At 35.9% G+C, this 10,810-nt stretch overlaps 1 pseudogene; it reads left to right on the plus strand.

Moving 5' to 3' along the window:
- LOC119766093 overlaps window positions 1-2,740 on the plus strand; it is a 39,615-nt pseudogene extending 36,875 nt beyond the window's left edge.
- Window positions 2,741-10,810: the final 8,070 nt, after the last annotated feature.

The following is a 10,810-nucleotide window of genomic DNA, read 5'->3' on the forward strand; positions in this document are numbered from 1 at the left end:
ACTCTCAGCACAAATTAGAAAACTGTGTTCCTATAAAGTTTAAGTGCATACAATAAATAATAAAAAGCAACTATTTATCATACACTATCTTCACAAAGTACTCATTTTATCCCCATGATAAATTTCACCCCCAAAAATATCAAATGAAGCAATTCAAAAGAAACAAAAAAGGAGCATCTTCTTCCCATTCAACGCGTCCCGTATAATGGCTTAACTTGAAATGTACGAGCCAACAAAGTACAAACTGCACACAAACTCATTGTGGAAAGCGGCAACAAAAGCAGCATTCATAATCAGCAGCAATTGCAGCAGTCTTATTGTTTGGGAAAGGTGTGTTTTTTTATGTGGCAGCAAACTAAAGTTCCCAAGCAGGCAGGTGTGTACTCCTCCAGAGTCAGTGATGATTCTTTGCCGAATCGCTGCGAGCAAATTTCGCACTCACCTCTTTTGATGCAAATACTTTGAAAACACCTTCCCAGACCACCTCCTTCTCCTCACAGAGAAGAGAAGAGTTTAGAAATTGTTCTAGAGTGGAACTGCATATCATCACATCCGGGGTTGGAAGCAATTCCGAAGCAACAAATTCCTTCCGCGCAGCAAAACTCCACCCACTATTGGGGTTCAACTTTTTAATAAACACACTGCGGAACATTCTTCGGGGATCTAAACAGGTTGGGTTTTGTGTTCAAAGAGAGGTTTCACTTCCGGTTGGTTGGCAAATTCTGCTTTTTTTAAGTATTAGTTTCTTCCATAAATTTATTTAGAAAAAAATCATTACAATTCAAGACATCTTCTTAATTTTTTTAATGCGGATTTAGAGATTTTGCAACCATCGTGAAAGTTATTAAAAGCTCTCCCACAAAGTGCACATCTCAAACTACAGCAGAAAAAATCTATCTAAGACACACACCCTAGTTTGAAACTGTTCTAAAATGGTCGAAAGCATCAAAGCTCAGTCGAGACACGCACCACTCTAGGCGAGCGGGGTGGAGAAGGGGTATGATTTTAAGTATGTATGTAGGGTAGAGTAGTCATCAGGAACAATGATAAAATGATAAAATGGGGCTCTAACAAGTCGTAGTTTCAACCAATCAGGCTCATATTTGGGGGAAAGGAGTGTCTACTGGATACACGTCTGCCATAATAGTGGCTTTGGTTATGGACGCTCCTTTGAAAAGTTATTCATAAATGTTTGATTCTGGGGTGTAAAAGTAAATTATGGACAAAAAATACTTTTTCGCTCGTAGGCTGCCATTTACACCAAAACTAATATTTCTTCAAATTTCTTTCGACGTTCCATAGGGATTGAGTTGGACTACAATGTCCATTCATTAGGTTTGGCCAAAATTTAGAATATACCCAGAATTCAGGGATGTCTCATTGTTCCCCACTCATTTCAGCCCATGGGTAACAATGAGACACTTAGATTTTTCTTCATTAAACATTTCAAAATCTATGGAAATCTTTCAAAACATGAATTAAAAGTGATTTTTGGCATATTTATAGAGTTTTAACTTCATTTAACCATTAATACAAAGTTATTTGGTATAATTATATGGATTTTACAAAATTTAAATACTTTTTAGTATAACTTTTGTTAATTAAAGTTTCATGTTGGCAAAATTGCTCAAAAATGTTCAAGGCAAGTCACCTGGAATGGAACAGTACAAAAACATGAAGTTTTACTAGAAAAGTATTGATTTTTGTACACAGAAAAAAAAATGTAATTTTAAACTTCATGTAAACCATGAATCTTACGTAAACCACCCTAATGTAAAGTTGAGATCTGTTGTAAAATGCTAAAGATCATTTAAAGGACCATCATGTAAAATGAAATCCGACGTAATTGCTAAATATGATGGAATTGGTTGTTTGTTTGGAAGAAATCAACAAATTTAAATGATTGAAATGCATGTAAATGATGAAAGCTATGTAAAAGTTAGTTCATCTGATTGTTGAAAGATTTTAAAATTACAATAATGATTGTTTTCGATAATGACAGCTTGCAAAAACAAACCAGTGTTTGTTGTGCTGTTTGGTCGATTGATTGATTTTGTTCGATTACAAGCAAAAGTAAGTTTGTTTACAATGGAAGACCGGTGTCAATCGAAAGGAGTCTTGTGGGTGGAGGTGTTGCAAGTAATTATGTGTGGGGGCTATTCTGCTGTCGTTAAGAAACAACACCAAAACAGGTAAAGTTTATGCGCTGCTGAAATCAACAATCCGATTCAGGTTCATCCATAAAGTATGTTTTTAGGTTTCTGCTCCAGGTGGAAACGGTTCGCGGAGCGGGAGGTTGCATTGACCTTATTACGGTTGGGTACTTTGTCCTGGCCTGGCTTCTCTAACGACATCACAAAGTGACCCGATCAGAACAGTGAACCGACAAGTGAAAATCCACAAACGGACATCCAGCAGCCTGTTGCAGTAGCCGCGATCCTTCACCGGATCCGCACACACTTACCTAACGCAGTGTCCGCAGCCAAGTAAAAGTGTGCGCTGACTTGATCAGCGGCGCCGAGAAGCAGAAGCTGCGCGTTAAAACCTGGTTAGCACGCCGATCCTGCGTATCGCGACCTGGAAGATTTGCGGTGAGTGTTCCAAGACTCGCTTCCGGATGCGCCTGCACAAGCGTGTCATCGATCTGTACTCGCCGTCCGAGGTCGTCAAGCAGATCACCACGATCAACATCGAACCCGGTGTAGAAGCAGAGGTCAGCATCGCCCAAAAAAAATTGTGATGTCCTTGATCCGGATGGTGAAGTAGATTTCCGGTGATGGCCGATGGTAGAGAGCGAAAAAAGTCTTTTAAGGCTTTGCTTCGTCAAGTGCTGGGAGTTTGCACAATTACACGCAATAAAACTTTTCAATTTAAAAAGTTTCACAAAATAAAACACACAAATAAATCCAGAACTGCTTGCTCACAAACATGAAAACAAACAGATTTGACACGTTGTGGAAATCACTACACGTTGAAGATAAATTGATCACTAAACATAATTTTATTCTCGCTTATTCGTCATTTTTTCAGAAACGTGTACCTCCCAAGTACGATTGGTGTCTTGGATAATTAGTTCCCTAACCGGCCACCGTGGGGTGGGTCAGGCGTCCACATGGGGGGAATATCGTTAAACGTGTAACAATATTTACAATTTCGTGACAGTGCACAAATTCGCCCATTTCTCCTGCAGCGTGTAAAGTGTTTTTGTTTTGAAGCAGGGCCTGCTGCGTTCGTAAATTTGGCGAGCAGTTTTATTTACGCGAGTGCTGCAATGAACCGGTTTTTTATCCCGTGAACCTGGAGAAACGGTTCCGGATAGTGTGGGCAAGATGGAGCGGGTATCGATTCCAAGGTATATCCAGTCTTTGCTGTCTAAGGATGAGTACGTACATGACGAGATTTCAAGGTTCTGCACATCCATCTAAAAAACAATTGCCTACTCCAGAATCATATTTGTGAAATTTATTTTCTATTTTTTCCTGGTAAGTTGTTTGGCTTTCGAAAGTATAAATAGTTTTTATAAAATTTGATTTATTATACAGGTTAATTTCAAAACTGCCCATCGACGACATTATTGGGGGGGTAAATCGATGACGGAACTTCTTACTAGAGTTTCCAGATATGAACTTTTTGCGATCAGCTTCTGGAGAGTCGTCCAAACCGTCCCCGTGCAAATTCCTGTTTCTGTTCGAGACGTGCGATATCGATCGGTTGGGACAGAGCGCTGTCGAGACTGTTCACCACTAAAATCAATTTTATTCCGTGGCAAGTCGCAAGCGCTACGACTAGTTGATAACGACCCCTAGGACTCCATCTGACCTGCAGCTCGGTTCCATTCTGACAGACATTTCCAGTGATCCTTCGACGATTGGCACGCTCCAGCCACCAAGAAGTTTCTTTTTAAGTAGTCCCCGTTGGGCAACGGAGAGGATCATTAGCCGAACTGACTGGCCGTAATAAACCGTGACATTTCCTGCCAAAGACAGGTAAGCTGAACCGATGGAATTGGCACTTTTCTTCACATTTGGAATTGTTTTTCAGTACCCCAAAGAGACCCTTCACGGTCAAGTCCATTACCAAGATTTCATTCACGAAACGACAGATTACCGAAACGCCCTTTTGGTCGTCCCGTTAATCATCGAGGACGGTGTCCGTTGTATTTAGGGAGTTTTGGGCACCGACTTCGGTTGAAGCAGAGTCAGCCTGGAAGAGTTGGCGTATACGATAGCGAACGTCTCGTCGCGACGACAAATCATCAACGCATTTGCAGACAAATTGACAGCATTACTAACACGATAATCCTGCCATTTCGAACTATAGTCAGCCGATGACGTTTTAAGTTTAATCGTAAGTTGAAGTACATATTTGTTTTTACTAAACACACTCTGCACTCCTGTAAATTTAAGTGCAAAATGCTATACAGTTACTATAAGCTCACTTTTAAGGTAAAGGAAATAGTTTAAGAGGGACAACAACACATTTTATATCTTTTACCCCGTTGAATTTAGATTTTGGTGTGTTACTCAAAAGTATTCTTGTATTGTTGTCAAACACCTCAAATCACACGCTTTTGTTTTGTATTGAGATAAATTAATCCAATACAATATCGTAAGCTTGTGTTTTTTTGGTGCTTTTACAAATCGCAATGCTTTTGAAAATTACATCAAATTCTATTTTCGACGGGGTAAAAAAAAATTCACCTTGGGTAAATTTACGTAGATTTCATCGGAAATTTACATGTTTCAAAACGCTGTTTGTTCGGCACATTTACGTCGAATGGCATTTAAATTTACAATGAATTAGATGTAAATTCGCATCATTAATGACGTGCACTTTTGGTACATCATAAACGATGTAAATTTACCCGAATTTTTTTTTCTGTGTAGAGTGTCTCATTGTTCCAAAGCTGTCTCATTGTTCCTACCAAGTGCGTCTACAATGAGACAGTTGAATAACTCTGGCTTGAGATATCGGATCGATCTTATATTTTGGTCAATGTTAGAACAGATTAAAAAAAAGAAAATGCAACAAAAAGCTTATTAAAACCTGCTGATGAAAAATTAGAAAAATCGTTGAAAGTTGAAAACCAAAAGTGTCTCATTGTTGACTACCCTACCCATGTATGTATTTGAACCCCCGTCTTGGCAGGACTTGGCCATGACCACAGTATATTTCAACTGAGACGGTTCGGTTAGTAACCACTATATATCTCAAGAACCTTTGAAGCGAATACCTTTCTCTGGCTAACGATTTCTTCTGGTAATGCAGATGACTCGGGCCAGGCAATCCACGACTCCCTCATCCAGTTTATGAGTATATGAGATGGCCCTGAGCTGTTTTGAGACGATGTTAGTAGTTATACACAGAAAAAAATATGTGAATTTACTCGACACGGAAAAAATGAATCACATGTAAACTCAGTTGATGTAAACTTGAGATTCGACGTAAACGCTTGAATCACACGTAAAATCATGTTTTTACGTATAATTTGTTGCAAATTTACATCAAATTGAATTTAAATTTGAATGTTTAATGACGTGCCAAAGTGTTACATCATAAATGATGTAACATTCGGAAATATTTTTTTGTGTGTATAATGGTTTGATATGTTATACCTTGTGACATTATTTCGCCACTACGGATTAATTCAGTTCTAGAGCATTAACTCCATGATGGCCGACTGGTTAACGTCCCAGACCATCAATCCAGAGGTGTGAGTTCGAATCCCACCTGATTCTTAAAGGTTTTTTGTTCATATTCAAAGTTCAATTGTTGATTCCAAATTCCAAGGGAACCGACCGGGATTTGATCCCTGAACTTTCTGCTTTCGAGGCAGAAGCCGCAACCATTAAGCCACGGAGCCGGTTAGAGAAGGGGTATGATTTTAAGTATGCAAATATTTGGTGTTATTTGCAAGGTTTGAGAATTTGGTGCAAAATGTGCAATAAAAGTCAGTACTTTTATAAACCGTTTGGTGAGTTTTCCTTCTGAATAGCTTTTTCATTTGCATACTTACTTTTACAAACTTGAAAGCTTTCAACTAGCAAAGATACGAACCAATAGTTATACTTTTCCATTTTTTAAATTTTGTTATTTTTCTATGCACTTTCAATCAATCAAGGTAAATTTTAAAGTAAAGATAGGTAAGTTTTATTCTAAACCACCAACTATTTTTGATTAATGACCGTCAACTGGAATGAATGAATACTCTATTTATGTGTTCAGGACTGTTCTCTATAACGTATGGTACAGTGTACGTATTAAGATATCGGGGTATCAAATCAACCGGAATCACTATGTCAGGGTGGCCACCTCGGGAAAAAACCGGGAAAACCGGGAAAAAACCGGGATTTTTATCCACCGGGAGAAAACCGGGAAAAACTCGAGAATTCGACTGACAAACCGGGAAAATATTTTAAGTTTAGTTAAAATTTGACAAAAGCCTCTTTAATTTATTCAATATGTTCTTTTCTCAATTAGAATATTATTCCTGTTATTATAAATGAAGAATTCGCGAAAACTATAATTGAATTTGTGTAATAGACTCATGCTTCTTGGTTATGGATGTTTTTTGTATCCTATTATATTTTTACATGGCGATTTTTTTTTTAATAAAGCAAAATGTTTCCTCTACCAGCGATTCTCAACCTGGGGTACGTGTACCCCTGGGGGTACCACGAGCGGTCTCAGGGGTTCCGGAAGACAAACCCCAAACATTTGTCCCAAACAAAATATTTGAGAGAATAAAAAAACAAATTGCTTTGAATAAAAAAAAATAACAACCATGCTTAAGGTGCAATGAATTACGGGCAAATTGTTTTTGACCAATCAGAAAATGTTTAAAACATATTTGAATGATAAATCTATAATTTGCATTCGTTTAGAAATTTTATAAATTTGAAGTAAAGTGCATCGTTTTTGAGTTTTTTTTTGTTTTTTCTACAATTATTTGTTTCAAATTTGTATATGCAACAAAGAATGGATCAAAAATGTTCAAAAAAAAGCAGAAAAGAATTTTCTCAACCATTTAATAGAATAATTTTTCAATTGAAAATAGCTACAACTTCAAAAAATACTATTTACAAAATTTAAATTCACATAAAAATAAAATTTAAAAAATATAGGGGATGTTTGTAGAAATGAAAAGACAATGAAAATTTAATTTACAAAAAAATCTCTAAATTTAAAAACATTTTCAGTAGATAGTTTTAAAGAAAAAAGGGAACAACATTTTATTTTGAAGCTTTATTAAGAAAACTGATTTGAAGAAATGTACATGGACGTTGTGTGGTCTATCCAGTACATGTTTTTAAACAACTCTAGAAACAAGATTAACGACATTTTTAATACTTCAAAATTCATGTTTCTTTCTTCGTGAATTGGAATGTAAAAAAATCTCATGCAAACGAAAAATTTCATGTATGAACGCTAGGGGGTACCAGCAGCTTAAGTAACACGAAAAAGGGTACCTAGCCAAGAAAAAGTTGAGAACCGTTGAATTTCTAACAAAGTTTTTTGAAATGTTGTTTGAAATTTATGTAAAATTTTCAGATATTTTAAAAATATAATATATTTAGAATTCTGCTACAAAACGTCACTTGAAATACAGGCAATCACTTTTAGGTGGTTACTACATCAACACAAAAATTGAGATCATGTTGAAAATAAGGCCGATGCTAATATTTTTCAAAATTTTTGTCCCTCGGCTCTGGCCGGGGTCAAGTGGGGGAACAATCCATAGTCGCAACATTTGAATGCAAAAAGTGTTCAAATACATTTTACACTAGTTTATTTGTTTTGTCTTCAAAAAATGTAAGATTTGGCTGTAACATAAAATAAAAAAAACTAAAGGTGTAAAATTTAAAAATTAAAAATTATTGAATTAACTCAAACATGCTTAAAAATAATTAAAAACGCAAGGGAATGCATTTTTATTGATTTCAGCTGGTTGCACTTAAATTTCAATTGAAATTTTGATGTTTTTTGAAAATTATTTTTTGCCCCCTGATTTTTCGAGCCAACTAACGAATTAACGAGCATTTACATAACTGTTGATAACAATTTATTTTTGCAATTCTTTTCTTTAAAATTAAAAAATTGTAGTAATAATTAATCTCATTCTAAAAAATAAAACGATTTTTTTTTATTTTGAGGTTATACAATCTACATGTATGATGATGAAAAATCCCAATCATTATGGAAATTAGATGTTTGGATTGGAAACAGATAAAAACGGCTTCGTTTACAACTTACTTACTTTTTACTCAAAGCTTTCTTGAGGAATTCAAACTTTGAACCAAATGTATGCGTTCAAAAAGTATGTTGGTACTAACGTTAGCCTAAAAAAAACATTGTAGTTTGGTTTAAAAACATTTCGGAAAATTCCTTCTGGGCTCGGGAGAAAACCGGGAAATTGAAAATCGAAATCTGGTGGCCACCCTGCACTATGTTATGTTTAGAGCAATCCGATGATTTATAGCAGGGGTGCTCAAAGTTTTTGGATGCCGGGCCAAATTTGAAGCTCAAATGAGCTTGCGGGCCAAATGTATAAAAAAGGTAATTTAAAAAAATAAATAACTTCATTTTAATTTAAAAGGCAAAAAACTACATCTATTAATTGAAGTTTTGAGAATTTGCTGTTACTTTTTGAACTTTTCCAGACTTTTTTTTTTTGATTAGGTCTTATAAACATATCTCGAGTTTTTTTTGAAAAGGTCCTATAAACAAAATTTTCACTTTTTGCTTTTTGGGTGTTTTTGAATACCCCTGACTCCAGGCGGTTCTAAAAACACCCAAAAAGGAAAAATTGAAAATTTTGTTTATAGGACCTTTTCAAAAAAAAACTCTAGATATGAAACACAATAGCTTATAGGACCTTTTCAAAAAAAAACTCTAAATTTTCGTTATTTAAAAAATAAAAGACAGTTTTCCATCAGTTTTATTGCTTTTTTTTTGTATTTTTCAAATACCTAAAAAACTTTGCAATGAAAAAAAATAGAAAATGTATTATTTTCAAAAAGTGTAAGATTGGACGAAAATAAAAATTTAAGCGAATTTTCTTTCGCTCTAGATTTCTAGATATTTTTGAGTAAACCCGAACATGCTCAAATTGAAAATAAACGCAGAGGTATGAATTTTAAATTGATTTCAGCTGATTGCACATTATTTTCAATTGAATAAATATTTTTGTCTCTGATTTTTCGAGCCGGGGAAGAGTTGGATTGAAAAAGGCTTTAAAAAATATTTGCAACAGTCTTATTCCTCTGATTTTAACATTTAGTCTGCCTGAATGAGATGGTAGCCAATCAGATTCGTTATCCAACTGTCAGTAGTTCAAACCCCGAGATGGAAGATTTTTTAGTGCTAAATAAGTTAATGGCTCAGTCCATAAAAAGGGTCATTAAGACTGCTTAATTAATATGTAATACTTATTTTTTAACCATGATTATTTTTTTTACTTCAGTCAAATTTAAACATTTCATATACATTTCCAAAAATGTTTATTGAAAATTTTGATATTTACTAATTTTATTCATATTGTAACGTGTGAAATTGTTTTAAATTAGAAAGATTCATGAAAATTAACAATAATATAAAATTTAAAAAAACATAAGTTAAAAATAACCCTTGATTTTGAAGTATACAATCACGGTTTATTTTCAATTAACGGGCCATTTTACATGATCATTCAAAATTGGTCCGCGGGCCACAAAAAATCACTTCGCGGGCCACGTTTGGCCCGCGGGCCATACTTTGGTCACCCCTGATTTATAGGAAGCATAGCAAGGATATTCTCAAACAACGAATAAGATCATTTGTCACTAAAGCGTCCGGCGCAATATCTGTCCTTAAGCCGGATTACTGATGAAACGTTGCCGTGTTTCCATCGTTGGTATATCCAGTATTAGATATCGTTATGTGTTGCCTTTGAATTAGATAACACCATCAATGGCAACACTTTTGATTCGATCGCTTGTTTTGGTATGATCGCTATCCGTAATATTGTTGAAAACTTTCCATTTATCATGCTTAGTATCCCTTGATGTTTTGATTTGTGTGGAATTCACGTAATTTGAAGTATGAATAACTGATTTAATTGTACATTGACAGAATTATTGCCCACGGTCTTAACAGGTGCTAGTAGCCGTTCTAACTGCCTTCTTCAAACGCTACATCTTCGAGCGCTTTCCACGGAACTTATCAAAAAATCAAATTATTCGCTCTACAGCATTGCCTTGGCGTTCTCGATTGCGGAACTTATATTGGACGTTAATTCCGAGGATATGTCGGTTCGATCTGTCTTCCTTGCAAAGAACTAACTTGATCCGGTTTGCGGCAGCGTGCCGTTGTCTCTTTATGATGTCCCGGTTGACTGTGGTCCGCAGGGCTTCTGAAATTGGATCGCATATGTCCTTTTGGCCTTTCCACTGGAAGGCGGAGAGTGATGAGCAGGAAACTCCTTTTCCCTGGTGCTTAAAATAATTCCGGATTTCAAACCCGCGATAGGCTAGCTTGAGGATCCATTTAAGAACCTGTTTTCTGGTTGTAACGGTTTTGCCGCACAACTCATCTGTTTTGAACGATACATCCAAGATCTGATCTGATTGATTGATCTTAATATTTTGAAAGACTCTTCTCCACCCGCTCGCCTAGAGTGGTGCGTGTCTCGACTAAGCTTCGATGCTTTCGACCACTTTAGAACAGTTTCAAACTAAGGACTGCGTCTTGGATAGTTTTTTTTCCTGCTGTAGTTTGAGGTGTGCACTTTGTTGGAGAGCTTTAAACAACTTCCACGATTGTTACAAAATCT

The sequence above is a fragment of the Culex quinquefasciatus genome, chromosome 2 (assembly GCF_015732765.1).
Source record: "Culex quinquefasciatus strain JHB chromosome 2, VPISU_Cqui_1.0_pri_paternal, whole genome shotgun sequence".
NCBI lineage: Eukaryota > Metazoa > Arthropoda > Insecta > Diptera > Culicidae > Culex > Culex quinquefasciatus.